Source organism: Misgurnus anguillicaudatus, chromosome 19, assembly GCF_027580225.2.
Source record: "Misgurnus anguillicaudatus chromosome 19, ASM2758022v2, whole genome shotgun sequence".
In the NCBI taxonomy this organism is placed as follows: Eukaryota; Metazoa; Chordata; class Actinopteri; order Cypriniformes; family Cobitidae; genus Misgurnus; species Misgurnus anguillicaudatus.
In genome coordinates this window covers 30,354,823-30,366,546 of record NC_073355.2, presented here as the reverse complement: position 1 = coordinate 30,366,546, position 11,724 = coordinate 30,354,823, and the positions used below count along the sequence as shown (strand labels likewise).

Sequence of the window (11,724 nt, the reverse complement as noted above, 5' to 3'; positions counted from 1 at the left end):
TCATTTTATTAGCACGTGTTTACCTGCTAATGCAAAGGCTGCACAACTGAGTCCATGAAAAAAACGATAATAGCTGCCTGCAGAGAGCATGTGCAGGAAAAAAATAAATGAAACTCTTTCTATAATAAGCAACTTCATGTCCCTTAAAACTTGTAGATCCTGTGTGATACTCTACACCCGCAGTTTTTTTCCTCAAATATCCACGTTTTGCTGTCTGGAATACAGATGCGTTTCCATTATCCCTTAGGTCTATGCAAGAGTTAAAATAAAGACTGTTTATGCGATGGTGTGCCATTCGCACGTTGCGTGTCTGGCTGGATGTCGTTGTCTCCACTGTATTCTCTGACTCAATCTTCTGCCAAACTTTTATTTCCCTAGGATTTGGCTGTTTACCAGTACTTTTAATCAGTCATATTCTGAGTGAAAGTACTGGCCTCGCGGCTCGCGACACTGTTAAAAGGGATGCCAACGTAGCATGCATACTACACATAATGTACAGTACAGTAACGTTAGAAGGACTCACCTGTGCACATACTTAGTATTTACTATAGTGAAAAATTGCTAGATAGCCTACTACAGTGTGTTTTTGAACCGTATCATAGTAAATATTAAAGTATTATATAGTATTTAGCCTATTACAGTATGGTAAAAATTATACTAGAGAATACTATAGTATAACGTTACATGAACAAAGTTTGGTTTTACTATAATATACTACAAATTATTAGAGTTTAGTATAGTATACGAAAGTATTTTTCATGGTAGCTTATTACTCTAAATAAATATCCTTAAGTCCGGACGACAGCTCGAGTCACGCGTAAACATTCAGCCCAATCAGCAGTCCTCGCGCTCCGCTAACCGCCTTTATAATCTAGACTCTCATCCCCTGTCAAATAAGACCTTTAGCCGTAAAAATTATTCTTTCTTCACTAAAGTACCTTGAGGAAAACGGACTTTAAAAACTACACGTAACAACCTATATTTATGCATTTCCTCGCATAAACTGCGCGACTCCCTCACCAGCGAAACAACACCGGAAGCGGGCGGTTAAAGTGAGTGAGTGAGTAGTGAGAGGAGGGGTAGAAGCACATGAAAAACTGCGTAGCCCACTGGTGCTTGAGATAGACGGGGCAGAAAGGTTGCCTTTCTGGGTCGTGGACGCTATCTGGAGCTTTGCTGTACTTTTATGCGCAACGACAGCGGATTTACACGACCAGTCGAGGTACGTCTCGTGCAACCTTGGGCTTTTAGCGCGCCTCACATGTTGTTTGTCGATGCCAAATGTTGTTGTTTGAAGTGCACAGTTATCTACAACCCAGTAAACAAAACGTCCACGGCGTTGAAACCTTCACGCCGCTGGACTTTTCACGCTTTTTAAACGACGCTCTTGCTTTCAGTGCCTCGTGACATGACTGAGAACATCTTAATTTTAAGGTTCCTGTTTAGTTCGCACAGGACGCATTTTGACACCGGTGTTTCGCAAGCCCCGAGCTTTCGCACACTGGTTTTTATCGGATCAACAGGCAGAGAGTCCAGCCCCCTCCAGAACGGCTGTCAAGACTCACGGACAGTCCAGCTCACATTTCAACGTACATAGCTGTTAACTCGTCCAATCCAACTTGATCATTCTACACGATTGACGTAAAGTCAATTCTGACATATTTGATACTTTGAAGAAAACAAATCCACGCTCCGGGCGAAAGTTTTCACCAAGCTGTTGAATTTACCGTTATGAAGAGAGAACTTGAGCAATAGTGCGGAGCTGTCTGTGGTCTTTTTTGGGCTCCCGCTGGAAGAGTCAAGGGGCAAAAGTGGGTGAAAGTTTACGCGTTAGGACAGTTAATGATTGAAATAACCACATAACTCTGTCTGATCTGATCGTGGGGTTTTATAATTGACACTCTACGTTATGATGGTTACCGAAGATGCAAATAACACCAGGGTGTGTGATATTAAAGTCATGCGTCTTGTTGAATATGAACTGTCCTTCCGTTTGAGGTGTCACTTTCAGCTAGCCACGAGACAAACAACCTAAAGCGCGACGAGTCGCGGATAAAAGATGTGCGTGTGCTTTCACAATTTGATTAGCTTTAACTGTTCACTTACGTGAAGGGCATGGGGACCATTTTTACACACTGCAGCTACTTTTTAAATCTTTTCATTAGTTCCTGACACCCGACTCTTGTGAGAAAGTTGTAGGCATGTTCTCTATTTTCCTCTTTGATATTATCTTCCACAGCAGATTCTTTTATCTCCCAGCATGCACTGTTTAGTTTCCGTTCAGCAGTGACAAATGTGTGCGTGCGTCCGTGCGAGCGCGCGCTTTTTTCTGTTCACATACATTTGCAGCCTATATATGTGCAATTTTCGCTACTGTTTGTTATGAACGCTCGCGCATGTGCACGTGGCGCATGCAGGATGGTAATATGCGCTTGCAAGGGGCGCATTTCCTTTTATTTATATTAGATAGGAAACCGATTTGCATATTAACAGTCAAAATCCCATGCTTTATTTGAGCGCACGGTGAAAATGACTTAATGCAGTTTTATCAACTTATCAAATCTAATGTACAAAGCGTGTAGAATAGAAAGTGTTAGCACGTAAACACATCTAACTGCTTTGATTTACTTCATATAGCAATGCTGCTTGTTTGTTTGTTGATCAAAGGAAAACGTGCTGCAGCGCTCGCACACTGAGCGCAGCATTGACCGTCGTGTAAAATTCGCACGCATGCGCAGAACCGAAAATGGCACTGCTACGGAGCTTGATGCTAATTAGTAAATTTGGACGTTGTGGATTAGACTTTACTTTATTGGTCTTGCTTACAGTTGAAAGATCTGCGTAGAAACATACATTTGTGTTTATTTCATTTACTACAGTATTTCATTTTCCATTAATTCATTTATTTTATCATTGACCTTTTATTATTTTATCTTAGTCTTTTTTATTATATACATTTCATTCATGCTATTCTACATTTACTTTTCTTAATGTTTAATCTTATGTTGGCACTGTATTGCGTTTAATGCTAATATGAGTCTCCAGTGATCTCATCTCAAGGTTTTTATTAACTTCATGAGAATGTTGTGAGACCGTAAATTGTCTGTGGTTGGTTGGTATAATAAATAATACCTGCTGAATCTGCTTCTAGTCAGATGAAGTTAGTCAAATTGATGAAGTCAGACTGTTAAGAACACAAGCAACTAGATTTAATAAACCATCTTTATTATATTTGCATCACTTCGTCTCTTGCTTGTTATTTTAACCTTCTTTGTATCTGCCTCGTGGTTGATTTAAAGTATTAACTCCATAACAGAGTTGATGTTTGAGTAGATTTAATAATTTCCTGACAAAGAGAGATCTAGTGAAACCAGATTTATAAGATCTGCAAGCCAAATCCATAGTTGGATCTGTTACAGCTTTTGCCATATTTTGCGGTGTACAGATTATTGGTTAGATTAACCAAGTGTACAAAAGAAGTATAATCAAGCTTATTAACAGGTTACAGCTCTTTTATTTCCTAATTTGTCTAGCAATTGCTTAGGCTTTTATTTCAATGTAATTGCCTACATGTACATTAGAACAGAAAAATTGAATTCAAGTATATTACTAATACCATATCAATTATATATGATATTTTAACACACAATTTTCTATTCCTGCGGCTTCATTAATAATTGGCAAGGAGCTGCCCATCTGCTTAGTCAGATTTTGTTGCGACAAAACGCTAACCTCTCGAATTGGATAATACATCACCGACATGCCGTAAAAATGTTATTAGTGTTACAGTGTACCGTGTATCAGACTGTGATGTCATAAATTGTTGATGGAAGTTGATTTTTAACCTTAACCCAGTTTAGTATAACACAAGTAAAGCAGTCTAGATGCAGCTTTGGTTTCACATTGTGTCATACAGATCTTGTAGTAGCTGCACATTTGCAGGCTGTTGTTTAAGTTAAGACGTTTGTGTTCGCGATTCCGGCTGGAGAAATGCTGAGGGGTGAAGTGTTTATGTACTTGACCATCATCTGTCTTTCATTGATCTTACGCTGTTTTTCAAAATGTGTTTTCATTTGGCAGAAACTTAGCATGGGAGGTGTTTACTTCAGACCACACAAGTTTTGAAACAGCTGTTGTGTCATAACAACATAGAGCAAACACACAAACAATTTGGTGGGGACTGGACCAACAAATAGCCATTTGTCTCTTTGTGTCTCTCTGTATTTGGTTTACGTGGGCCAATATGTCATTTGGATATACATTAAAAATGTAAAATTTACTTTAAATCCACAAATGTGAATGGTTTATTGCTAATTGTACCTACTGTACATACTGGATTATGTGTAATTATGTGTAATGTGCTAAAAGATCTTCAGTATTTACTGATTGTTTTCTGTAATTACTTGTCAGCTTTTTTACATGCAACAAAAGGGACACTCCTCTCTCTTAGTGTCTCTTCTCAGTTTAGTCAGCATCGAATTTCTTTCTTTTCAGCCAACTAGAAGCAAATCTAAGTGCAAATGTTTGGCTAGTTAAACTAATATGAAATCAGGAAAGAATGGGTCATGGTGGGGCATTAATAGTGAAATATCATATGTCACTGAACTGGAGGTGAATTTGAAGATTTAAGGCAGTTGGCACACTGTACGTTTGTTTAGCTGGACTATATACTGTAACCTAGTTTGACCTGCGCTGCCAAAGTTTGTGCGGTTGATGTCCTCCCGTCTTAGTTGACATAGTATTTGGTAACGTTCACAGCGCATGATCGCTGTACTTGGAATACATTTAACATGTTGACCAGCACACAGTGTACTGAGGGAAAGAAAAACATAGAGGGAGCTGGTAAATCGAAGTAAAGGGCATAGATGTGTGTTCTAGCTGTATGTTGTTGTGTATGAGTGTACTTTTGCGGAAAGATCTTTAACCAGCACTTGAAAATGCATTTTAATGTTAGCATCATTTTAACCAAGTGCTCATTTTTGATAAATGGTAAAACGTCTTTTTGAATGCCTTTCCAAGGAAAGCTTCATATGCACGTGTTCATTTTGGCTGCTTTATATAAGCCATCGGGAAATACAACTCTTAAAGACCATTTTATTACAAGGTCATTAAATCTTAAAGTGAACCTGAATTCTATATTCTAGCTTTAAATTGGTGTGTAGGTCTTTCACCTGTAAATTTTTTGATATTTTCCATCATGTGCCTGTATGTCTGTAAATACATGTTTGTTAGGTCAGTTCAAACAGCTCATGAATCAGAAGTCAGAGAATCTGAGGAAATGAAAGTGCAAGAAATTCAGATGTGATAGTTGCCTCAGACCTCATTCAGAAACTGATTTTCACATCGTAATGTACAACATTGTATCCATAAAGGAGCTTTACATTTAGAAATATTGGACTAGGCTTAAAGTTAAGTTCCAGACTATAATGCATGCATAAGCTGTCTTAACTACAAAACATGATATCACTGATATGTCTTAAAGTGACAACAACCTTGATGCACACCAGTAATGGTTGTTTTTGTAAGGTATGTGTTTGAAAAAATGATTTTAATGATCTAAGAATGACTTGGAAATGACTTTCATGTGTGTTAAATTAGGGTTAAAACTAAACTTTGCAGGACAGTGCCCCTTTCGGACCAGGAATGCCCACCCCAGAACTAAGGACTAGTCCTGGCTTATTCTAAACCCAGTCTAGGAAACTGCCCCATTGTGTGTAGATATTTTATATCTTATGCATTTTTTAAATATTTTATATAAGTGATGGGGCTGGGTGATATACCAAGTTTTGGTAATACATCAGTATCTTCCCAGCAGGACATGATATGAGATAATAGTCTATATCGGTAAGCTCTGACAGAAATATACACTGAGGTCTGACGTAAGCTTTCCAACCAACTCACATGTTGTGCAACTGTATAGTTTCGAGCAGGGAGAAAAAGCCTGTTATATGGGTTCCTTATTTATTTTCATCATAACTATTTTAATAAAGGTGATTGTGAGTGACATTAGGGCTGTCACAATTAAAAATATTTGGCTGACGGTTAATTGCCTTTTTTATTGCTTTGGCATTTAGTTCTCATACATTTTTGGCTTGTTTTCACACAAATATAACTTTCAAACTGAAAATTCTTCATAAGACATAAACACAATAAAGTGTCTAAAAATAACTAAAATGCAATTAAAATAAACTGTCTATACCAGAACAGGCCTTAAATAGTAGGGCTGTGACGATAAATCGCGTGTCCCATTAAAAAGACCTGCCTAAAATCGATTCTGAATCGCAAGGCTCCGATTCTGTGTTTCATGCACAGTTCATGCGTGTACTACGGTGTTTGGTCAGTAAGAAGTTCTTATCAATCTAAAATCATTATGAGTCGGAGTCGTTTATAACGTGCATTTAAAAAAGCAACACTCATTAAACAAAATCATTCAAATATTCTTTATTATCATGAAAATACCTGAAACAATCTGAAGAACAGCGATATAAATATCCCTCGTGCTGCGTCCGAAACCGCCTACTACGTACTATATAGTACGCGAAAAGCAGTAGGCGAGGCGAGTAGTATGTCCGAATACATAGTATTCGAAAAACAGTATGCGAAAAGTACCCGGATGACCTACTACTTCCGGTTAGATTTTGCAGTGTGCATACGATGGACGCTTTACTATCCCATGATGCCCCGGACGAGGAGTTATCCAACGAAGAAGAAGAGGCACGCCGCTGTTTTCGCGCTGAAATGACACGACGTGATGACGACGTATGTCACGTGATGTAACAACATGGCGGATGTAGTACGTCCGAATCTCATTCGTACTACCAGGATTCATACTATACAGTACCTACTGTTTTAACGCCAAGTAAGTAGGTACTTCATCTAATTCAGTACCTACTATACAGTATGCGGTTTCGGACGCAGCCTAGACATTTTCTGGAATAGCGTTTCTAGTGGCTACTTCTTCTGTGGCACAATTGGAGTTTCTGCACAGGAGCGCCCCCTGGCTTTTGGATGTGGCGTCATTTCACCATAATTCATTCAAATTAATTCATTGAGAAAACGCTCATTTGCACGATTAATCGTCCCAGCCCTATTAAATAGTAGCCAATCATACTAAGGTCATATTAGCATGATTAGTACACATGTGTTGAATGGCTTTGCATTGTATCACGTTGTAATGTCAGTTAAGGAGAGGCATCTGATACTGTCTTGTTTATACAGGTGCTGCAGCTCCCCCTTGTGTTTTTAGAAAGATGTGCAATCATTGCGGTGATCTGAAACAATCACGATGAGACGATTATTTAATCATTGTGACAGCCTTAAGTGACATCACTGTAAAATATACAGAGATATTTACCATATATCGGCATTCTCAAAAAAAAAAATCATACAGACATATGGATTTGGTTTATATCGCCCAGCACTTAATAGGTGTGAAGTGCCACTTGTATTAAAATAAATAGGATAAATTGGAACTTTAAAAGAAAGCCCGCCTATCAAATTGAAGAGTTTTTCTGTGTCTTTATCAATTAGTGCTGTTTGATGACGGTGTCAGAAAAATAAATTTATGTAAATGTGTGCCGGTTTTTGAATTGGTGATAACGGTTATGACGTCAAATGTTATGGTTCGTAACTTAGGGCGCACTCACATTATCCAAACCAAACCAAACCATGCCCCAGCGCGAATGTCACCCCTCCCTACTCCCCCATGTGCACGCACTCACACTGTACTTTTATCGATCCGAGTCCGGGCGCGCTTTCGTCATTAAGATGCGATTGTTTTGAAAAAAGCAGGAAGTAAAGCTCTCACTGAACACTGGAACCCACCGTAATGATAGGTCTGTGTTTTTTAATCGGAGTCGTTTGGTGCGCGATTACAGACAGCCCTCTCACATGTCATCATATTGCTTAGTTGATCTGTAACGTGCGCAGCGCGGACATTCACGTAACCCCGCTGCGCGCATCAAAAGGTTTTTACGGAGGCAGATGAAGGTGAGTGGTCGCGCAACTGACGTCTTCACCTTTTGAATCGCGCTCAGGCGCGATTGCGCTCACACCACAGCCTTCCGCGCCTGAGCCCAAGTGAACCGCGCTCCGGCCCACCTCTGCAACCCGGCCGCGGCGCGATTAACCAATCCGCGCCCGGGCGCGGAACAGAGCACTCACACTAGTCAAACGAACCAGGCTTTGGGGGTCAAACGCGCCCGAGCGCGGTTTGGTTTGGATAGTGTGAGTGCGCCCATAGCCGTCCATGTGTGTCTTGCTCGTTGCGACGTTCATCTGTTATAGGACAACTGACAAACGAGCAGAAACTGATTAGCTACTTGCGTAGAGCAAGACAACTAGCAGTGAATGTGCTTTCACCGCTATCACCCAAGGACCCCCTTCTTTAGGAGGTATCTCCCTCTAACCCGTTTAAAACAATTGACCCTTCGCAGGGAGCTTGATTGACAGGTGATCTGACCAATCATACTTCTTCGTCATCCAAAGCAGTCAGGAAAGTTAGTACATTAACATTGGAGGATTTAAACTTGAAAAGCGGAGTGTACCGATGCCTTTCCGTGGTTAAAACAACATTCCTTTTTATGATCATTCATGTTTATTTGATGCTATAAATTAACTAGAAGGAAGAGATGATTTGAAAGGTGAGAGTTTGTTTAATATGTTTAATATCAAAAGTAACCAAAAAGTAACCTGGTCTGTCCTGTGTGTCAGTACGTTGTCAGTGTCCTCTCTGCTCCGCGATGTATTTTTCACCGCGCGAGAACATGGTGGGGCGTGAGAGCGGCGTATCTTGTCGGACGTAGCGACAGTAACTAAGGGGGTCGGGTCTTTGCGAACGGTCAATTGACCTGATATATTCTCCATGCTCATGAGTCATCTGCACATCTCACTTATGCTGTTTTCCAAAGAATCAAATACAGTTGGAAACGACCTAGACCATTAATAACAATGTTAATTTAAACATTCTCTATGATAATATATGTTTTAAAATATATATTTTAATAACACGTTTTGGCAGTTATAGAGTTCTAATGACGGTGTTCAACTATAACCGTCGGTCTCACGGTTATATAATAACCGTCACACCCCTACATTTATGATACAATTCACATCTGATTTTGAAATATGTAATTGAAATTTTAAGTGTACTTAACCTCTCTAGTGTTTTCCCAGTTAAATAGGAGCTGTACTTGCTTGACTGAAAAAGCTGCCCATGTTGGTTTTCAAGGTGGCTGTTGAATGAATTGACTTGAAAGAGATTTGCATATGAAAGGTGCTGATGTGATTCCATAACAAGCAATAATTGAGCAGGTTTAATTAAGTTAATTCAAAAGAATGACAAACTGGTAAAATTAGAGTTTTCTATTGATTGATTTGTTTTAGTTTAAAAGTAAATTATGTCATAATGGCTACTTGAATAGTAAAGAATGCCACTGTGAGGTCACATAAAACAAGTAAATGTCGGAAAACGCTGTAAACTCTGCTGTTTTACTGCATTGACCAACATCAGAAGATTTCAAGTCTGTGTTCTACATTTTGGTTTCCTATAAATCTATATTTAAATAGCACTTTCACTTTCTGTCTTGTCGCTATTCGCTTACTCTCAACATCTTCAATGGTCTCTTCCTATTTTTACGTTTCACTGAAAGTTTGTTTATTAAACATTATCTGATCAGTCGTGTTTGTTTTGTGTTTTACATGCTCTTGCTAGTGACCTTGACTGCTCCTTCTAGTCTTGCTTGTCTTGCTCTCTGCACTGCTTGGGTAGACAGAAAGATAACGGCATCAGATGAGCAAGAGAGAAACTGTTGTGGTTTACGTAAGCAATGAAGTGCTGTTTATTGTAAAGGAGGGTGGCGTATGATCTTTAATGCTAATGTTCACGTCATTTCTAGTGAATTTGTCCCCACTCACTGTATTTCTCGTTTGTTTGGTGATCTCAGTCCATGCTTCCATCTGTCAATTACGTGAAGTTTCCAAAGCATATAAGGAACCCATATAAACTTAATACGTTTACATTGTTTTCATTCAAACTATTTCTAAAAGGCATGGTCCGAATGAAGCTCCTGTAAGACTAGAGACATAAGCTTAAAATGGAAATTTTGTTTTTGATCCACGATTCTGAAAGGTCCAGACCAGCGAGTTGCCATAGTTAAGAAATGATTTGCAGTAGTTTTCTATTACTATCATTATGTGTCGCTATGGTTACAAGCATTGCTCAAGTTGTGAATTGGAGAAATCAGTGTTCATTCTGCTTCTGTATGCACAGAGCAAATGAGAGTCACACCTGTTGTCCCAAAACAGATTCCTGTATGTATGAATGAAGCAATGTGATCAGATTGATGATGAGAGGAATTGGTCATTGGGTTTGAAAAAAGACTAGGGGGGCATTTCCTGTACAGTGCTTAAGTCTAGGCCTAGACTAAAGTGCATGTTTGTAATATCTTCTTAACTGCTTATATTGACATATCTTGAGATATACCAGTGCCATTGTTTTGTCTCAAGATGCACTCCAGTTAACGTTTTTGTAAGGTATGTTTGTAAAAACTCCTTAAATGTCCTTTAATAACAAAGGCCTATTCCAGGGGCCTGTTTCATAAAGGTGGTTAAGTGAAAACTCTAAGTATGTTAACTAGTCGCGACTAATCGTTTGCAGAATAAAAGTTTTTGTTTACATAATATATGTATGTGTACTGTGTATAATAATTATGTATATATAAATACACACACATACAAGTATAATTTGAAGAAAAATATATTAATATAATATTTATATTTATATATAATTTATATTATATATAAATATAAGTATAAACATATATATATATGCAAATGTTTCTTAATTATATACATGCGTGTGTGTGTATTTATCACTGATCTATATAAATGACTGGATTGCGCATGACGTCACAACTGTGAAGCCACCGTGCAGCCATGTTGGTATACCCAAACAGTCTATTAAATCAATGGATGCGATCAGATTTTAATGATAAAACATCACTTTACTAGTCTTCGTTTTTATATCTGAAATTACCCTGTACATTATTACAACACAAACGTCCTAAGCATGTACATAGTTATTTACTGAAAGTTGTACATTTTAGTTTTTAATCAGTTATTATACATTCATCTTCATTACTGTATAAGATCAGCAGACAGACCGCAACATATTTAGTATTAATGACAAACGTGCTCATTCTGAAATCTAAATAAATAATCATACTTTGTACCGTATGTGCATGCAATAATTTGCTGGTTTTGTAATTATGTTATCTAAACTTACAAGTTACCTAAACTTATTTAGAGAAATTACGCTGACCGTGTAGCTGAATGTCAAAAAAACTATAAATCCATTTTCCTGCCCGATTAAAACATAAACATTGCCAGAATTAACAGTTAATTTACGTACACATATCCTAAAATTAATCTTGCGTGACTGATACGCTGTAAACCGGCTGAATTTAAAATTGATTGATTTTTGAACGGAAGTCAATGACGCCGTCTGCCGGTTGGGTACACCAAGATGGCGGCTCGAACTCTGCGCTGGCTTCACCTCACGCTGTTACATTAAGCGTTCCATGCGCAATCCAGTCATTTATATAGATCAGTGGTATTTATACATAATTATTATACACAGTACACCCACATATATTATGTAAACAAAAACTTTTATTCTGCAAACAAGTCGCAACTAATCGTGAGGCAGCACTAATGTTAACCATT

At 38.4% G+C, this 11,724-nt stretch overlaps 1 protein-coding gene across 1 annotated transcript in view; it reads left to right on the top strand.

Moving 5' to 3' along the window:
• Positions 1 to 986: 986 nt before the first annotated feature.
• stat5a (signal transducer and activator of transcription 5a) overlaps positions 987 to 11,724 on the top strand; it is a 180,381-nt gene continuing 169,643 nt past the window's right edge. The window contains exon 1 of the mRNA XM_073856651.1: positions 987 to 1,222. The gene's annotated coding sequence lies outside the window, so the exon portion shown is untranslated. The remainder of the gene's footprint in view (positions 1,223 to 11,724) is intronic.